Raw genomic sequence first — 20,587 nt, 5'->3', positions numbered from 1 at the left:
TCCAAAATGATAGAGCACTTTTGATAAGGACAGGTGTTGATGAGGACACTCATTGACCTTGCAGTAGAACTCTGAAATCTAAACTATGACAGTCCATGAAATCAGTAGCTTGTTTAACGCTCCTCTTGGACTTTAGTAAGTCGTTTAGTGCTGTTGTTTAAACTTGATAGACTCATGAACTTTTGGGTTTGGCTGAAAGACTTTCTAGTGGGCGGTTGTCGTGTGTGTGTGTGTGTGTGTGTGTGTGTGTGTGTGTGTGTTTCATTTTCTAGGCTTCTCTTTGTGTGCCATTCACCTGGCAATAAATGATGTTTTTCTTATTGAAATCTAGTGTTGCACATCCATGAAAGACTTACCGTACACACACACACACACACACACACACACACACACACACACACACGTATGTTCATATACATCTGTCTGTCATCAGGTAAGATCAGTTGGGCTCATGGTGGTATGGCCACAGTATATACCAATCTCAATCAGTCAGATGTGGAGGAAGGCCCGTAGACTTTGTCGTGATTCTGTTAAGTCAGTATTGAAAGTTTTAAAAATATTCCCCATGAAGATACCACTTTTCCTCAAGCCTGGCTTAGACCAGCCTTTTTTTCTGACAGTTTGTTATTCACGCCCCCCGATTGAGAGACCTAGTTTAAGTGTAAGGGCATGGCTCAGGCAGAAGTCTTCCTGGCCTCTGCTAAGTTGGGAAGGCTCGCCCTGAAGTTCCTCTCCTTGAGAGTCCTGCCCTGAGTGTATTTCCTGTGAGCTGCCTCTGCATTTGGTTAAATGGACGTCATAATCTGTACACAGTTACTCCTTACTTACTGTACATCCCGAAAGATATTAAGTCCAGTGTGATTTTACCCACCATGGCTACAGAGAAAACGGCCAAGCAATTTTTGTTTCAATCTGTGTCTCTCTGGAGCACTAGTTCCAAAGGCTGATCAATAGGTTTTATTGTAGACCTCACTGTCTCTGAAAGCGTTCTGACCTTATCCTGTCTAAAAATAGTATTTGCTCTTGCCTGCAGAACCTTGACCTGTGAAAACCCATTTGGAACATAACTGACATATCTAGTCAACTGTAGAACTAAGACATGCTCTGTGAATGATTCTGTACAGAACTGTCCGCGAGAACACGGTCTAGAAGAAAAATAAATACCACTTGTGAACACTGGGAGCGAGCCTGCCTGTCTGGCGCATGCGCGGGCATGGTGGGGAGTTAGGGAAGTGCGGACCCTGCGGGTGCATTCAGCCCTGAGTGGGCACAAGACTGCAGGGCAGGAGAGGCCACCAATGTGACAGGTGGCTTCCAACAAGGTGGCCGTGCTCAGACCGTGGTTCTCGGAACGCTTTCCTTGGCAGCTTCAGACATGAGTGTGGGGGGTTGGGGTCCTCCACAGAATGCTCAGGTGGGAACAGTGGTTTTAAGTTTAGAGTTGTTCTGCCCCGTTTGATAAGGAATTATTGTCACTTTATTATTATTTCTAGGTGTGGTAATGGTTTTGTGGTTGTGCTTAAGAGAAAAAAATAGAGTCCTTATCTTGAGAAAATACATATTGGAGTGTTTATTGATGAAATGATATGTTGTAGGGGATCAACTTAAATAATTCAGCAGGCAGAGGAGGTGATAGGGCCGTGATAGACTCGCACAGGTGAAGCTGGGCGGTGTACTCGTGGGGACTGACTTCTCTGTGCTCGCTGTTTGTATGTATCTGAGGTTTTCTTGTAAATAAAGGTGTGCCTGACTACTAGGAGGAAATCTGCTTTGCTCCCACGAGGATTTGGCCCAGGATCAGGAAGGACAAGGTTCCTGCGTGGAAACAAGCACCTGTGAACTCAGTCTGGTGTCCAGAAAGGCCATTGTGAAGGGGGAAAAGAGAACCTGGGGTCTGCATATCATGGTGCTCCACTTCCCAAGAAGAAAAGAGAATCCCTTCCCTTCTGTGGTATTTCTGTGGAAGACCTGGGGGCAGTGGGTGTGGGTCAGGCCAGTGCCTCTTTCCTTGGAGTCTTGGAAAGCAGAGCTGGGCATGCTGATGAAGACAAGGCTTTGAGTCACGTCACTGGAGAAGGACAAAGTCCGTGGAAGGAAGGACAGAGAACTCAGTCGAGAGTTCTGCAGTCGCTAGTGGCAGGTACAACTGGGGTACAGCCCCAAGCAGGTGTGGGGAGCAGGTAGACCCAGAAACAAAGTCACTGCTGGGGATGGGCTTTGCACACACACAAGCCACAGTGGGCAGGGTCCTAGCAGTGTGCCTCCTGGAAGCTGAGGCCAACCAAGTCTTCCGAGTCCTCCCAGGCCCAGGCCAGCTACGCAGAATGCCTGCTCCTGCTTGCTTCACGCAGAGGCTATTATTAGCAAGTGTCATTCAGTTATCTGAGTGGCACTTTTAGCTGCCATCTAAGTGCCTGACACTTGGGCTTACAGCAGATTAAATTAAATTTTAGGCTGGTTTGGCTTCACTGGCGGTAGACAATAGGGAGCAGCTGCTGTGGAAATGTAACCTGGCACCCTCGAGGACCAGTTGTGTGTGTGTGTGTGTGTGCGTGTGCACATGCATGTGTGCATACATACGTGTTTCTTGTCCGGGCTCTCATCTGTCTGTCTGGGAGTTGTGAGCACACAAGTTATTCTTGGGAGACTGGGGAAGTGATTTTTTTGCATTCCTGGCCTGCCTACCACATGGCTCAGGTAACGGGAATGGTGCTGGTCACTAGGCTGCACCTCCTTATACCTCTGGTCCTGTTCCATTCCTTCCCAAAAGGTTCAGACACATTGTTTCTCAAACTCAGTTTACCATTGTGCTTGATTGACACAGGGAGTTTATGAAACTGGAGTAATTTTTCGTTTTCACTGTTTCACACTGTGCCGTTGTTGGTGTTTTTCTACAGAGAAGGGTTTAATCTCGCATGCCAATGCCACCAAAACCCGACGGGAGAAGAGTGTAGACTGTTTCTGGCTTGAGACTGATGAGCAAGCGGGTATGATGAGTGGGGTGTGTAGATTCCTCAGGGTAAGCGGGCAGACCGACACGGACAGGACTGGGGAGCATCTGCTTTTCTGTGATGCAAATGTCTTTTACTCTCCTTGGTGTTCTGTGGCTGTGCCCGAGAATTTGGGACCTTTATGCTTCATATGCTGAGCTGGAGTATAACAGTGTACATCAAAGCCACTTATTTAAAAATTTTCACAAAACTCTGGGGATAATTTTTCCTTCTTACAGACAGAATGCAAATATATATATTACTCCATCAAAGGGCAATGCTCTTTATTTTTATGATCTAGATTTTTAAGAATTCAGATTCCAGAATTCATACTCACTGATTAGGAATGCGTTATGCAAATAACTCAGTTTACATATCCAAATACTGTTTTGCATCATTCACACCTCATGTCTTGGAAAAAAAAGTGAAATGTTTCCTCAAAATAAACAAAACCTGCAGAAGAGTTTATTGTGAGGGTGAAAATGAAACAGGCATCCATTTGCCTGGGAACTTTTGAGGGAAACTTTAACAGTCTTGCATAAATAACTTTGTAAGTTTTGGGGGACTTCTACCCAGAGGATGTGCCATGTAGACTATATTACAGTGTTGTTGGCTTTTGAATTGTTCAATTTTGAAAAGAAGATGCCAGGACACTATGTAACTTAAATTTACCCAAGTGGTGATGGCACACACCTTTAATCCAGGCTGAGGCAGGAGGATCTCTGAGTTCTACAGAGTGAGTTTCAGGACAGCCAGAGCTACACAGAGAAACCCTGTTTCTGAAAAACAAAACAAAAAAAGAAAAGAAAAGGAAGGAAAAGAAAAAAGAGTCATATGGCTATAACATACATTCATGCATAGATTGTTATAGCTGTGCATGAGAATTTAGGGGAGAATTAAGTACAATAATGCTTCACTAACGTGTCTTGTGAAAGAGAGGCAGGAATAAGAGAGAGTCGAGCATAGCCATTGATTCCAAAGTCATGGGTTGGCAAATGGCAGGGCCAAGCAAAAAGACTCTATTTGTTTTCTGTGAGTTTTTACAGTTCCTGGAGTAGCAAGTAGGATGAGACCTAGAACCTGTGTCTGAATAGGTGTGTCCCCATGCACATAGAGGTGCTTGTGCCAGCTGCTCCCGTCCCCAGGTGTCAGAGCGGAACTGGGAGTCTGCACAGCAACCAGTAGTTCGAGCCTCACTGTCTTGAGTACATTTCTTGGTATGGCAAAGCATGTCATATTTCAGTAGCAGTTTCCTTCAGAAGAAAGGAAGAGGAAGGAAAGGAAGAAAGCCAGGGAGGACTAGTTTGCTCTTCAGCATGAACACTTTGTCTTTCCCCTGCTGTGCCCCACACTCATCTCTCCTTACAGGTCATAGACACGTTTTTGGCACGGTAGAGAGGAAGTGTTCCATCACGTTTTTAATCTTTAGCTTTCACGTCGTTAAAAGTCTGATGTACCGACTTTCGGCTGCCTAGAGATAGTTGTGGGCCCAGCACCTGGCTGCTGTAATGTTCTGTGCTTTATGTTTTTCCGTATAGAGGTTAAAGAAATTAAAAAGAAAAAGGAACATGAAATGCCTTAAAGATGTTGATGCCTATAGATGGAGATGCATATTCCTTAGGTTATGTTTCTTGCTGCATTTCCCACCTCCAACCTCCTCTCAGTATCTGTATTTAAAGGTGTTCTTTGATGAATTTGGTTAAAAAGGAGCTTTTTGGCTTGGTACTACTATCAGGGACTCCTTGAACTCTGCAAGTGTTGGGGGTGAAAATCCCACCTCTCTCAGCTGTGAGAGTTGAACTATAGCATGATGATGCTTACTCTGCTGTTCAGCCTCACTCTGAGTGACAGCCTCATAATCTTGACCCTCTAAACAGGGCATGTGCATGGAGTCTGCCCAGATCATCTTCAATAGTAAATGCTGGGCCTTGGGAACGCTCCTCCCAGAATGCCTGGTGCCACCCTGTCTCACATTTTGAATCTGGTAAATCTGGATGGACTTTTTTTTTTCCTGCTTAGGAGAAAGAGGAGGCAGAGGCAGGCAGATCACTACAAGTTTGAGGTCAGTCTGGTCTACATACTAAGTTCCAGGCCAGCCAAGGCTACATGATGATACCCCTGTCTTAAAGCCGAAAAGTTTGTTGGCTTGTTTTGGCTTCTGAGACAGTGTCTTCTTGTGTAGCTGTGGCTGGTCTGAGACTTGGGCTTGGAGCACTGGCTGGGGCTACTGACGTCCACGGCTCCATTTGGCTCTGAGTGCGCTTTGAAGTGGAACTCCATAGCGAAGAATCGGCTGCCAGAACTCTAACTGCCTTAAACGTTCTTTGAAGGGACCCTGTGTCACCCTCACCCACTCCCGTGTGTGATGAGGTCTAGGGATCTAGTGAGATTTGCCTTGTCTCCCACGTTGTGTGAGGACCTGGTATTTTCATGGCTCTTCCACGCACAGCTGTCAACCTGGTCCTCAGTTCTGACTCTCCCCCTCCACTAAGCTATGGTGGTCCAGGTCGGATGGATTCATCTTACAGGCATAACGTTAAATCTGCTCCACATACAGATCCTTGCAAAGTAAACACTTGGAAAAACTTGGTACCCAGCAGTCACCTTCTTTGGGTCTATCAGATAAGCTGTTTTGTGGGGCAATAGTCTGGTTCGATGCTTTCTTTACCTGTGATCTCTGTGCAGAATGGGAGCCCAGAGGACAGCAGCTAAAACAAGATGAGCCGATTGCAGGCCCGGGCTTGTCGGACGGAATCTGGGGAGAGAAAACTTGGGTCTCATTCTTGGATTAAGATAGCTAAATCTCGGTAATTATTTTAAACAGTTTTTAAAAGTTCTGTCTTCCCATAAAGTTGACTTTTGGGCAATGCTTTTTGTTCCTGTAGTTGTCAAGAGTGTCTGAGGGATCATAGAAGAAAGAACAGATATTTGAGAACAGGTATTTTCCATCATAGAAGGCCCAAGAAAACCTTTATTTAACATTAGGGCCGGGGATTATATCTCAGTGATAGAGCTCTTGCCCACAGCAACACATGCACGCACAAACTCACTCACTCACTCACTCACTCACTCACTCACTCACTCACTCACACGCAGAGACACAGACACAGACACACACAGACACACACACACACACACACACACACACACACACACACACACACACACTTTGATCTAGGCAAGTGAGGGAGGTGGAAGGGAGTGGTGGACAGAGAGACTGATTGCTGGGCAGATAAAGATGTAGCCCAGAGCTAGATCTCCACACTTTGGTTTCATTCTGGCTGCACCAGCTCACACCTCTGTATCCAGAAGGAACCAGGAATGGTGCTTTGCCTTGTGTGGCCCTTTTCTGGCCTTGAGCTTTCCCCTGGCGATGTAGTTCGGAGCATTGATGCTCAACCTGGAAAGATGCCCGTTTGTCCTGGGTAGTCCGCATCTCTTCCTTCTCCCCGTTTGCTCTGTCCTGTTGCAGTTTCCACCCGCCACTTTGGGATCTCCCTTTGTCGACAGTCCTGATGTCTGCACAGCATATCTCCGGGCAGTTTGTCTTTCTTCTTCAGACTGCTGGGCATCTGGGAAAGATGGAGTTGTGGTGGTGAAGGGATTATATTTTCTGAGACAGCCAGGTCTGAGACTCAGCCAGCCTGACCTCTTCCTAACCATACAGTTCTATTTTTTTTTTAAAGATTTATTTATTTATTATGTACACAGCATGTATGACTGCAGGCCAGAAGAGGGCACCAGATCTTGTTACAGATGGTTGTGAGCCACCATGTGGTTGCTGGGAATTGAACTCAGGACCTCTGGAAGAGCAGTCAGGGCTCTTAACCTCTGAGCCATTGCTCCAGCCCCCAGTTCTATTTTTAAAGATGTCTCTCAATAGCAGGAAGTCCTTCCTTGTGTCTACCTTCAAGCTCTTATGCTTCAATTTAAAGCCATTTCCTCTGCATTCCAGAGAAGACAAAGTATCTCTTCATCAGCATGGGGCCAAACCCATCATATTTCAGAATTCCCTGCTCTGTTGTCTGCCATTGCATCTCTTTGAATAATCTCTTCCTGAACTGAGCTCCCAGCTTGGTTTTTACACCCCTCTTTAGAACTTGCTGTTCCCTCAGGGCTGTTCTTCACACACTGGTCAGATGATTGTAGACTACAGTGACAAGCGACCTGAGTGCTTCCTGTGTGTCCCCTTTGTGCTCTCACATCCCACTTGCCTTTTGACAACCCGCTGTTCGATGGGGACCTTTGCTCAGCTTGATGTCCACAGGAATCCTGGTTCTTCTTCGTGGGTCACTCCCAGCTGGGCAGGAGTCGCTTCCCTCTGGTAGTCCGTCTGCGGCCTAGCCCGTGTGAACTTGGTTTTCTTGCCCTGTTTCTCAGCTTCTGCGGACGGAGAAGACTTACGATCCTGTCCCCAAAGGTGTCTCTTCTTCCTTGGCCGCTCTGCTGGTGACAGCTTCACGAAGATAGAGAAATACAGAGTGGCCTTTCTTGTCTGTGCTGTAACTCAGCTCGGGGGAGACTGTTCATAACTTTCTGCTGACATGTGGAGAACAAAGGTTTTGGAGAGGCAGGGCCCAGATTCCCCGGGAGCTAGCCAGGCCAAGTCTTTCCATTTCCGACCAAACCCGAGTTAAGACAACAGGAGTTGGGTCCTTGTGTTTAATGGGACAACAAAGCCTAAATGCAAGGAATAAGCACATCTCTTGTGTGTGTCTGTCGGGGTGAGGAGAGGTGACGGTGAGCGTGTAGGATGATAGGGAAAGCATTACAGACATGGGAAAGCATTTCAGAGTACACAGACGTGGCATGAGTAATCGCAGGCTTATAGCCACAAGGCTGGCTTTTCATCTCCTGCCTCCCTTGTTTGTGCTCAGTTCAGTGAAGACAGATGAGCTGAAATGGTGAGGAAGGCCACCAGCCTTCTGACTTCGGGGACCCCGGGACCCCTGCCCCAGGGCAGCCTGGGGAGCACCCCTCGATGGACTCTTTCTCAGACTGATTTACTTTCTTCCCATCTTGCCCAGACCTCTGATGAGTCTGATCCCCACAGGATGACCTCACAGTGGGCTGGGTGACTTGAGAACTTCTGTCTCAAGCATCAAGTCAGGAGCAGAAATGGGGAAGCTTGAGTTGTAGGGTGATCAGGAGTCACTAGGAACCCCCGAGTCTACATCGGTCCTTCTGTGTGTTGCAGACAGCCTTCCCCTTGCCTGGGAGTGCGGGGCCTCTCCGGAGAGATGGCCTGGCTCCACAGGTCCATTGCCTGCTTTATTTTCAGAGGCCATGTAGGTAATAGGAATTTTGGGCTGGGGCTTGGCCTAAGGCTTGACTCTATCACCAACTTTCCCTTTGAAGAAGGGCTTCTCTGGGATTAGCAAAGGTGCCCAGTGGGGTTTACAAGGCTTCACAGTGTCAACATTGTCTTCTCTCTAGATTACGCATAGCTTTTGTAGAGGACAGAGATCATGTTCTTATATTTATTGTTGTAATTTTGTGTTTTTGTGCCAACCCATGTAATTCTGATTCATATTTGGTGTTCAGTTGGTAATTCACTCAGGTTGATGGACTGGAAGCCTAGCTTTGATTTGAATATTGTGATTCCTTGTCACTGAAAGGTATGATCTGGGACAGTCATTTCTCAGTTTTGTCCCCATGTCTCTTCAAGTGGAGGGACTGGGCATGGGGATGACATCTTGGGGACTTAACTCTGTGGCTAAGTAGCTTGCACCATCTGCCTTTAGTTACCTAGAGTCTGGGCAGGGCTTTCCGGGGAGGAGAGGGAACACCTAGTTGGAGGTTGGAGGCTGTAGGAACTGGAGCTCATCCTGGTCCACAGCCCTGAGGCTGCCTCTCATGGGAGGGAGAATGGCCTGGGCTCAGAAGGGACTGAATGTAACCTCCTTCAGGAAGCTCTGACTGGCTCTGGTCTCAGTTCCAATGCACCGTCTCTGTCTCTGTCTCTGTCTCTGTCTCTGTCTCTGTCTCTCTCCCTCCTTTCCTCCCTCCCTTCCTCCCTCCTTTCCTTCCTCCTTCCCTCCCTCCTTCTCTCTCTCTCCCTTTCTCCCTCTCCCTCTCTCCCTCCTTTTATTTTAGGGAAACCCTCTCATCAATGAAGTTTACTTACTCTCTCTATCATGTTGCATAAAGAGTCAGCAAGACAAACTAGATTTATTTGATAAATATACTTCTCTTAATGAAACACCAACTAAATTTATTTCCAGTTTAAGACAATTTGTTCTCCAAGACTTGATACTGTCCCTGCCTTGTTGACCAAGTGGGACAACGGTTTCAAACTAGGAGCCCAGGCATGGCCAGGTGGCCCACACCTTTGGAGTGCAACTGTAGCCTGTCTGTCTGTCTCCACCTGCATGCTGGAGGTGGCCCGGTGTGAAAGCCTTCTTAGAGAGGCGTAGGGGGATCACTACTACTGTCAGCCAGAGATACTCTTAGGGAAGTTCTGGACAGTGGCTTCTGTGGCCTGGAGTCTCCCTGATGCCTTAGCTTAAACCCCGACAACTGCCTGCCCTCTGTTGGGGACAGTAGTGACTGGGATTAAGAGGTATGGTCCCATGTGATTTGTTAGCAGCTGCTCTGGGTGTCCTGTTTGGATGAGATCAGCCTCTGCCACATCTAAGAACTAAAGCTCCTTTCTCCCTGTGTTATCCAAGAGGATGCCACGAAGGTGGGCGATGTGGTTGTGTTTGTCAATTCACTTTAGGTGTGTATTGTAATATAAAACCTGCTTGTTCTCCTGCCCCTGTTAAGGGTGACTCATAGATGAGAATAAAACATCTTCACCAGACTGTGAATATTGCCAGACTTTGAACCAACTTCAAGTAACATAAGGATGCCCCCACAATTATGTCATCGAAGCCAACTTAAATTCAATAAGAGGCATGTAGTTACTGGGAGCTTGAGTTCTCTTTAGACCGAGAACTTAGAACTTAGAGGAGATACCACCTCGTCTAATCCCGTCAGCGAGGTCCTTGCGTTTGTGTTTGCTGAACATTTACTGTGACGGCGCTGGAAAGGGGGGTGAAGGGTCAAAGCAGACTCCCTTGATTGATGCCAGCTTTCTCACGTGTGAGCTGGATGTGTGTGGGGGAACAACGCTGGTGGGAAGAAGGCAAATCCTTTCTGCCTGAGACCAAGACTTGGCTCCAGAAAGGCTAAAATTGCACAGGCCAGGGGAGACCAAGTGGCTAGTGTGGCTTACCTAGCAGAACTCAGCCATAAATCCAAATGCACCAAGTCTCCAGGCCATGCTGTTTCCAGGGCATCACCGCCACCTTCAGCATGGCCAGGGCTGTAGGTTGAGATGTGGGTGGTTTCTGAATTGTCCCATCAGAACTAAATAGGCTTCTTCTTTTGACAGCCATCTGGGGTGGGTGAGCACAACAGTTCCTTCCTGGCTCTTTAGCTTTGGTCTCTTGCCACTTTTTGGTGGAATGCAGTGGCTACACACATTCCCATTTTGGAGTTCCTGTGACACTGGGAAGAGTTTCCCTGTGCTTGGCACGTCAGCCCTGTGAGGTCCTCTTTACTTTGTCTTTGAACAGTTCACAATCCCAGATGTTGGGGCCTCTTGGTGACTGTGCCTGCACATTTGACTGCAGGAGATCATGAACCCCACAAGCTCGTTGATCTTTTAATTGTGGATGAGAAGTCTGTTCTCCCATGGGTTTGCCATCCATTCTTGCTTTTACAGAAAAGTGGGCAGAACCTGGAGAAGAAGCAGCGCGCCTTCCCCTTACACCTTATGTCATAGATGTTGCCTACTGCATTTCAACATAGTCCAGCTTTTCTGCAGCTTGGGAAAAAGACATTGACTCAATGACCATTGTTTTCATGAAACTGCAACAGGAAAAGTGACGGTTGTTATTAATAGAGTTATGTAGAGTTGTGTTCTTTAAGTCTTTGTTTTGAATCAGATTAGTTCTCTGTTAACTTAAAACAGCCCCCCCCCCAAAAAAAAAAAAAAGAAGAAAGAAAGGAGGGGAAAGGAGCTGCTGGAAATGAGAGAAGTATTAGCAGTATGAGGTATGTTAACGAGTGGCCATTAGCACTTTCTGCCTGCAGGAATAGCATCTTTAAGTGTTTTATTGGTAAGGGAATAGAGTCAAGTCACACCAAACGGTATTCCTTTCCAAACTGGCAACTTCTTTCAATTCAGATGTCTCCTTGTTATTGCCTACAAAGGAGCATTTATATACCTGTCACAGTGTATGCCAAGGTGGGGAAGGGCACTGTAGTCTCTCTGGCTGCATCCCGGCCCTCGGGTCGATCTGGTCCCTTCGCCTTGTCCTGTTCTCAGGCCTTCAACCCTTCCAGGGAGTCTGAAGACACCGATGTCAGCGGCATCTCAGGGGTTGATCTGGCCGGCGTCTTGTGTGCGGCATTGGGTCTGAGCATGGCCTCTCAGTGTGAGTGGACATTCGGTGGAGACAAGGGGAGCCGTGGGACACAGGACGGCCATCAAGTGGTGTTGAAGTCAAACCTTTCCTAAGTTTCTAACCAACTTTTCTCCTTCTAGTGGCTCCTCATAAACCCTAAGAAACAGATTCACATTTCACCGTTGTTGCCACCGACCTCCCATGTTTTCTTTCCTCAAACCCGATGAACCCCTTCATTTATATTATAATGCAAAATGCTCTTCCCTCTAGGCCTCAGGGCCTGTGGGGGAAATGGAATTTGGCTCCAGACCAAGCTCCAAAGCCAAATGCCCCAGGTTGGGCTGCTTGACAGTTTTATAGAACAGCCTCCTGGCAGTTTGGAATGGCGAAGGGTCCCTCATTCATTTTTCAACAAATATTTTGAACACCTGCCATGTAGAGGGAACTGTTCCTGGAGTTAGGCATACAGCAGTGGTCAAAGCCTAAAAGGAATTCTTGCTCTTTGGGGGCACTCTTATTCTAGGTGGGAAAGACATATGCTATGTAAATAAACACGGGCATTGTTTACTATGTCAATGCCTTGAAGAAAAATAAGGCGAGGAAGAGAAAGAGGGAAGGTGTGTGTGGTAGATAGACTGCTGATTGGATGGCTAGGGAAGGCCCAACCTGTGAGGAAACCAGCATGTGGATCTGAGGAAGAAGCTTCCAGACAGAGTAATGGCAGACAAGCCCTCAGTGTAGAGTTAACCTGGTTGCTGGGCTCTTTTGAGGAGGTTTAAGGAACAGCAGAGGTTAGTGGGAGCTGAGGCCAGGGAGGTGAAGAGCAGCTTTTTGTGGGGTTTGGTTTTGACTGAAGGGAGGTGGAACTCACTAGAGGACAGTGACGTCACGTGACTACTTAGGCTGTAGAGGCAGTCGAGCACAGTCTAGGCAAGGTGACGATGGGTGCTTAGGCCAACCAAGTGGAAAGGTGAGAAGGGGTTGGATTCTGGACAGATCTTGAGGATAAAACTAACAGGATTTGTTAAGAGGTTGGGTTAGAGGTATGAGAGGAAGAACAGTCCAAGTGGAGTTTGAGATGTTTGGCTTGGTGATTGGAAGAGTAGAATTCGACTTTCTTGGCATGGGCAAGGAAGACCATAGGGGGCGGAGGGTGGGTGGACACGCTCCTCAGTGCAGGCCTACACTGTTGCCTCTTTTCACGGAGGGCTGTGGAAGACAGCAAGTGACCTTCACATGGAGCTGTTGGGAGACCTCCTCTGGTCCACTGCTTGCAGCTCAGGTGATTTCAGCCAAATCCTAACAGCGATTCTTCAGGAAAGGCAGGCGCCACTGTGCCTGGCCTTCAAAGCCTTCCTGGTGGCGTCTTTGCACGGCGCTCAGGTCTGATGGTCAGCGTGGGACTGAGATTTCTCGAGGAAACCTCCTGACCTCCTTTCACAGATCCTCCTCCCTTCCCGGTTCCTAAAAAGAGGTGGCTGGCAGACTGATTTCCCTTGAAGGAGAGTGAGAGCCCTCTCATGGAAAAGTAAAATAATTCTTGGAATCCTCACAACAGCCAAGCCAGCCAAAGCTGAGATCAAGGAAATTATGTGGGGGTAATTTGCAAGGACCAGAGTCAAACAAATTGCTTCTTTGTTCTGACCTCAGCTCAGCTCTTCAGACAAGATGACCATGATCTGGCAAAAAACAAGGAGGAGTCCTTGTTTCTGTCCAGGCCACCTTTTCTTCTGAGGTAGTCTCTATGTTTGAAGGCTGGCAGGGAAAGCCTCAGAAGCTCCTTTTAGGGGAGGACTTTCCTTCTTTGTCTCAAGAAAGACCTGAAACACAGCGGTTCAACTTCTGTGTCCTTCATTCCAGCCTTGGTTTTCTGTCTGTCTGCTCCTTGGTGCTAGGTTGTCAAAACGCAGGGCAAATTCTTTGACTCAGAGGTGACCCAAAGGCGGGCCTGTAGAAGGGTCCAGGCTGTGGTTCACAGGTCCAGCCTTGTTGCCAGGAGCCAGGCAAGGAGCTCTGTGGGCCTCAGTCTTTCCCAGGGTCCTGCTTAGGCAAGTGCCTGAATCTTTGGGTGCATGCTGACATGGCTTCCTGCCGTGTTCATTCTCATAAATGTGCTTTGAGACCAGTTTTCTGCGGTGGCTGAGGTAAATTTTCATTCCTTGTTCACCAGTCACCTCCTCTCCCTATAGGAGGGAAGCAAAGCGCTCTGCCCCAGAGTGCTGTTCCCTGGTCTTACAGTCTCAGGCCTTCAGAAATGCCTGTTGAGGACGCCTGTCCCAGAGCAGCAGCTGGCATGCTCCTGTGTGAAGCCCGCCCAGTCCTGATTGCATTTCTGGGCCTGTTCTTGCTCCTGAAGGGATCCTGGCCTGAGGTGGAAGCCTGTGCACTCGGGAGTCCTTTCTAGACTTTCTTTCCATCCAGCTTTTGCATTCGGAACCAAGTGTGAATGAGTCTGAGTTTTCTTATTTTCTTTGGTCTAATTTGTTCTTATTTAAGGGAAGGCAGACCAACCCTCGCTCGGGTTATCGGTGTTTTAGGCTGGTTCTTTGAGACGAAGAGCTTAGTAGCCGTTGCTCAGCTGCTTGTGTTTGTGGAAAAGGACGACGGTGAGCACTAGGACAGGAGAGAACTCCGGTCTTACCGTGACTTTCGGGAAGGGGATTGCACTGCCTTGCCAAGTTAGGGTGCATCAGTAACTGCTTGGCAACCTGAAGACTGTGTGATTTTAGAGCTTTATAGAAAGCTGTGCGTGTGCCGTGTCTTCTGGGAAATTTTGTTGTGTTTGCTTTAGCAACTCTCATGATAACCCATAGTTCAGCCCCCATGGTAAGCTGTCCTTTGTCACGGGAGTATTGGATTAGCATGGAAGCTAATCCTGTCTGGGGTACAGCTTCAACAGCTTGATTTTTGCCCCCTCCCCATTTTCTGTCTGGTGCTATTTGGACGACGGTTTCCACATTTCTGCCATATGTCTTTGAAGAGCTCAGGACTCAGAGGCAGCGGTAGAGTCAGGACGGTGAGCTAGTTCAGGTGGGGAGGAGGCCAGGCGTGACTGAGTGCATGGTGTAGACAGTGAGCTGTTGCAACAGCTGCATGTGGAAGCAGTTTTTCCCGTCTTCTCTTGAAGGAGTGCAAACCATTTGGAAGTGCAAAAGTATTCAGCCAGGTTTTTAGCTCTGCTGGCTCATGCAGAAAGCAGCTTCATGTTAGCAAGAGCAAGCACCTTAGAGGTGAGCATACATTTCCCATCCTCTCGAGAAGACGAGCACTTTCTTTTCTTTGATCCCGCCTTGCTTCTCTTGGTGTCTTGTTTGCATTCTGCTGAACTGGATGACCAGTTTAATCATCGGCCTCCTGTCTGCGGGGATACTACGTTTTTTGTTTTTTTTTTAATAGTGCTTGTTTATGACCAAGGTCAAAGACAGTATTTCAGAACAAAAATTAGAGTTAGTTCATAATTGAGTACATATGTATGTTACTGTTTATTTTTATAGTTTGCTAATTTATTTTTAAACAGCTCAGTTACGCCAGCATGTTTACAGCTCTGTTCATCACATGCCTTTCCAGTCAGGGTGTTAAGAGGGACATGCTCTTCAACAGAATGGATCCCAAGTTCAATTAGATAATGCCATCAGCTAGCAATTTCCTTACATTAATTGAATGTTTGGGCAGAAAGGTAGTTTTGTGGAGGATACAATGAAAGAACATTTATGAGTACACATGTGTAAATCTCCGCTTTGCAGGCATTGTTTGGGGTCGCAGACAGGAAAATGGATCTATCAGGCTCCAAGAAGAAAGCATGAAGTGCTCGCTCACTCACTGGTAACAAGTGCTGTCTTCTCAGCTTAGGAGGGCACTGAGCATGCCTGTCTGCTTACTCCTCCGAGAGGAGGTCCACAGAGCTGTGTTGTGAGTGCTGTGTCTGTGTAGCTTTTCTGGGGTGCAGAGGACCCACTGAGGCTGAAAACACAAGACACAGTCCAGTGAGGTCTTTGTCACCTTGGAGGACCTGAGAGCTACCATCCTCAGGTTTACCCCGTGGCACCTCAAGCCAGTGTGTCCTGGAGGTTGTCACATGAGTCAGGAGACTTTACAGAGCAGGACAGGAGCCACTGACAGAGCTCTGTGGTGTAAGACAGACAAATTGACTACACCCCGTCTCAAGGAGCTCTGTGAAGAGGCCAGAGTCCCAGCCCTTAGTCAGCACAGTCCCCAGTGCCCTCAGACAGAAGGAGAGCTAGCATTTGAAGTCCCACAAGCTGTTTTGGGTCTAGGTGTTCTTCTCTCTCTCTCTCTCTCTCTCTCTCTCTCTCTCTCTCTCTCTCTCTCTCTCTCTTTCTCTCTCTCTGTATGTATGTGTGCGTGTGTGATTTAGAGTGGTGGGTGTCAACTGATGGCTGAAAAAGCAGGATCCTTGGGGGTGTTAACAACGATCAGTTGCCTATGAGTAATTCATTGTCTTCCCAGACCATCTGGTGTCACTTGTACTGTGAAGTCTACTGTGGTGTCCCATATCCAGCAAAAAACCTATTCAGGTTATTTGCCAAATACCACTGCTCCACCCCCACAGCGGCTGGCAGATAGCTGAGATGCTGCTGCTGTTGCTCTTGGGGTGTGCTGCTTGCAACTGGTTCTGATCATCATTCTTTGGAGGGGTACTTGCTCCCTTACTCAGGTAGAATTAGTCCTCCCTATGGGCTAACCACGAAAGACTTAGTCTAAAAATTATAGACTTTCGTGTGTGGGGGTTGGGGTGGTGGTGGTTATTTACCCAATCTCATCACAGAGTGGCCATCTTGTCTCCTGTTGCTGAGAGATGGGGCCAGTGGGAAGGGCCATTATTTTCTTACCTTCTTGCCTTAGTGATTGAGAGGGCACTCTGTCCTCTGTAGAGCTTAGGAAGCTGAAAGGAGGGGTCAGAGGTGTGTGTGGGAGGGAGGAAAGGGAAGATTGGTCTGGACTCTGAGGCAGGGCAGGAAAGCCGCTGCTCCTGGTGCCCAAGTGCAGAGGCAGTGTTTGTCCAGCTGAAGGCAGCCCCACTCGGCTGACTAGCCGCTGAGTGATTTCCCTAGGCTGACAGCGGCCCCAGCACATCTCTCCTACAAGTCCTGACAAAGTACCGTGTTCCTTTGGGGCTGTTATTACTGCAGCAGGCATTTGGAAAAATCTGGAAGAATGGAACTCTTACAGGACAGCCTTGAAGCAATTTCTCAGTGCCTGCTTCTTCCCTTCTCTCCGGCCATCCAACAGCTTTGGGTTATGAAAAATCAGCTCCATCCCACTTAAAAACCATCATGCTCTTAATAATGAGGAGAGAGAGAGACAGAGAGACAGAGAGACAGAGAGAGGGGGAGAGAGAAGCATGGTGTGGTTTTACGGGTCTCATCACCTCATGTGCTGCCTTGTGAGGAAGCAGGAGAAGGAGGCATCTCAAGTCCAGAGAAGGCCACTGGCATGTCCGCTTTCTTGGGCTTCCAGCAGAAAGCTGGGTTTTGGTAGATGATGTATTTTAAAGATTCAGATTAGTGAAGGTGGTGGGGGATGCTCACCGCTGGGAGTAGCAGGTGAGGGGATGTCATTGGACAAACCCTAGAAAGGTTCAATTAGAACATCAAGTTTTATCACCACAGCCCCAGAGCGTGGAGAAGAGCAGTGAGCGCATCGGCTCGCCCTCTGGGCCTCACCTTTTCTGTTGAAGTACTGAGGGGGTGCTCTGAGTGGAGGGGGTGCCTCTGGTTGTTGAGCAGACCGTTCGTTCGTCCCTTTACTCTCCTCTGTGAACTTGACCTCCCCAGCTTCCAGGCTGAGCCCCTATTTCAAGGAGAGCATTAGCGTGAGTCTGGAAGCCCAGCTGCTCTGAAGTTGACTTTTCTTTTAAACAGCTTCCTCTTTAGGAGAGCGGGTTGGCAGGTTCAAGTGTGTGTAAGATTTTGGTTTTCAGACAAGGTGGCTTTCTTGGCCTTTACAGTGGGTGGTTGGGTTGGGTGAGGCCCCACCATGACTTGGAAGGTGAACTCAGTCAGGCCTGGAAGACTGTGTCTTGATCATTCTTATACCCAGGCCAGGGGCAGCAGTTGGGAGGTGGGGGGTGTTGGGCTTCCTGCTGTGTGGGTAAGTGCAGGGTTCTCTTCTCTTCTCTGCTAAGCACTTCTGCTTCACGTGGGGAGTCCTGCCAGGCAAGTGTGAGACCAGGGCCCTGTGACACAAGGGCATCCTAGTCTAAATGACACTTTTCCAAGTTCTCAGACTATCAGCAAGCATTGGGAAATGTGGGGTTCAGTTGAGCATGAGTACTCTGTGTTTTATCTTCTTTTCCTCCTTCCCTCCCTCCCTCCCTCCCTCCCTCCTCCCTCCCTCCCTCCATCCCTCCCTCCCTCCCCCCTCCCACCATTCATCCTTTCATTGTCCTCCTTATTTCCCTTCTAGACTCAATAAATTACTATCATCAGATTCAGGAGGCTTAGATGAATAAAAATTGCTGTCTAATTGAAAAAAATTATACAAAAAAATAATTACACTCCGACAAAGGTCTGGAATATTCTACCAACAGGTCTCAACTTTGCATATTGTCTTTCAGACTTTCTACACAGGTTCCGTTAGTCCCCACAAAGTAGTTTTCCATGGACAAGGATCATCTAGGTGCGTGGTCCAGGTTTCTCAGTCCTGGGTTAGCGGCTGCTAGGTGTCGGATGCACTGAGGCTTTGTAAGCTTGGAAAGAGACAGTAGCATCAGGAATGCAGTTAACTCTTAGACCCAAGCTCCGTGGCTGCTGTGCTAGACCAGGGCCATCCACAGGCAGGTGAACCTGTGGGTGGGAGTGGGTGCCCATCCTGGGTGTCAGTGGAGGAGAGTCCAAGGGGAGCTGTTAGTTCTCAAGACATGAGAGGCAGCTGTGCCTGGGCAGAAGCTCCGTTCTTGGGACGCCTGTCGAGGCTGGCGAGGTGGTGTGAGGGGTCTTTAATGCTTCACATTCTCTGGGTGAGTACGGCTCCTTTGCAGCTGTCCTTCAGCCGCCAGTCTGTCCTGGTCCTCCCAGCTGGAGTGAGGGTGTCTCCCAGCTGTTTGGGGGACACTGCTGAGCGTCAGGGCTTCAGGGTGGGGCTGGCGCAATCTGATTGAAGTGTCATCACCCTCCAAGGAGCAGGAGCATTCAGGTTTGGAGTGACTGGATCCCGGTGTGCCCTTTCTACACAGACTCCTTCATTACTGGCCTGGAGACTTTGAAAACACATGCCATGTGTTAAGATGACAGACACCTTGGTTCTCTTCCACGCCAGTAGCTGTCCATCCCACACAGGCTTGGGCCCTGCAAGACAGTAGGTGTTGGGAAGCCGTGGTGTTCTTTTTCACCCCTTCGGAAACTCAACTCCCTTAAAGATTAAGTACTTCCTCTTGGTCATGTACCTTCCTAGTGACCAGACCAGAATTTCTTTCTGTTTGTTGATTACCTGATGAGCGCATTTTGCCCCTTTGTGTTACCATTATCGGAGCCGAATTTGTGGCTTTTTTTTTTCTGATGACGACAATTTAAAAACAAAGTTTTAGTAATGTGTCAAGAATTTTGTGCCATATACAAAAGAAAGTCATGTCTAGAAAAGTTTTCTGAGACAAGATCTTGCTAAGCAGTTTTGAACTTGGGATCCTCCTGCCTCTGCTTCCCAGTACTGAGATGGCAGGTGTGTGACTTGACATCTGGCTAGAAAACCTTTTAAGTGGCCGCTTAACTCCTCTCGTAGAATAAGAAAGCATTATTCAGTGTGAAGGATATGCTTTGTCATGAGGATGCTATAGAGAGGGAACCCAGGAGGAAATTCGGAAGCTATGTATGGAGTGCGGTGGTCACGCCTGCATCCCCTCTGTCACTGCTCCAGGGTGCCACCAAGGAGCTACTTTGTAAGTTTATCAGGCTGAAGCTTTTCCCAAGGATTTATTTTTCTGTTCACTCTCAGTCTGTCGAGTCAAGGCTGGCCTGCTGTAAGCTCTGGCTTTGGAACACAGCACATCTTCTGTGCATCTTACTGGTTACTCTGGAAAAATCGGAAAGATAGAACCCAAGTCTGCCGACCCATGTGATGAGGGGACAGTAGAACCTAAGTCCGCTGTCCCGTCCCGTGTGAGGGTGCTGCAGGAGTGATGAGTGTCTGCACAAATATTTATGAGTCTGATAGGCCTGAGATATGTCCTCATGGCACACAGAGCTTCCAGGTCTCCAGTGCCTCTGATGCCTGGCTTTTCTGTGGAGCCAGCTCTGGTCTTTCTGCCCTGGAGCTCCACTAGTCTGAGAATTCACTCAGGGTAGCACAAGTAGTACAAAAGATTGTTAGTACTACTTCCCTCCTTTACTGATAAGTTAACTGGACCAAGTCACCGTTCTGAAAAGCAGAGGCAAGTGTAACTTTTCTGAAAATGTCTACCTGCTCCTCTTCCTAAATTTTTATGTGAAGTGAACACTTGGCTGTGAGAAGGCATTGTGGTACTCAGGGAAGGCCGGCATTTCTTGCCATTCACGCAAGCATCTGAGGAGAACACACAAGGCAGGGCAAACGTTTGGATTAATGTGTCATTGGTCAATGACAGAAGGCGCTTTCATTTCCCAAACGTCCCCGACTCCCTGAGACCCCCTGATTCACATGTACAGAATTGGCTGCCACTGACTACAAGCAGAGTAAAGATAACACCCCAGTTAACAGCTGGAAAAACAGTGTTCACTGAGAACTCTCTAGAAAAGGCCTGGTTTGGGACGATGCCGCCAAGGCATCTCATTTGGGAGGGGTTCTTGAAGCAGGTGAACACCACCAGTTCTGAATTAGTTCACCACAGGGTGGACCAGGCAGTTCAGTTCTTCCCATATTGTGGATGAGGGTCAGGAACCCGGAAGGACAGGCCACCCACCCACCCTTCTTCCTCAGTTCCAGGGACTATGGGACTCCTGCTCTGGGCTTGGCTTCGTAGACAGTCCCAAAGCAGCCCCAGGCGGTTTGGCAAACTGCCAGCACACACATTTCATTGATGAAGAAACTGAGGCTCAGATTAAAGAGCTGTTCAGAGTTCACAGCCAGGTAGCATGGTGACAGAGGATTCCTGCCTGTCTGCCCACCGTGGGAGTGCTCAGCATACCGCCCTGCCAAGGCTTGGAGTGTGCTGGTGCCGACCTCCAGCTGTGCTGCGCAGGCCTTCAGTTTAACACCTCCGAGGTGTCT

The 20,587-nt window shown here is 48.2% G+C and overlaps 1 protein-coding gene across 10 annotated transcripts in view; it reads left to right on the top strand.

Annotated features, from left to right (window-relative positions):
• Bcl11a (BCL11 transcription factor A) overlaps positions 1-20,587 on the top strand; it is a 96,603-nt gene that overhangs the window by 28,943 nt on the left and 47,073 nt on the right. The gene's annotated exons all lie outside the window — the stretch shown is intronic.

This window comes from Peromyscus eremicus, chromosome 10 (genome assembly GCF_949786415.1).
Source record: "Peromyscus eremicus chromosome 10, PerEre_H2_v1, whole genome shotgun sequence".
Classification (NCBI taxonomy): domain Eukaryota; kingdom Metazoa; phylum Chordata; class Mammalia; order Rodentia; family Cricetidae; genus Peromyscus; species Peromyscus eremicus.
Note: the sequence above shows the minus strand (reverse complement) of the source record. Positions and strands in the feature narration are given on the sequence as shown.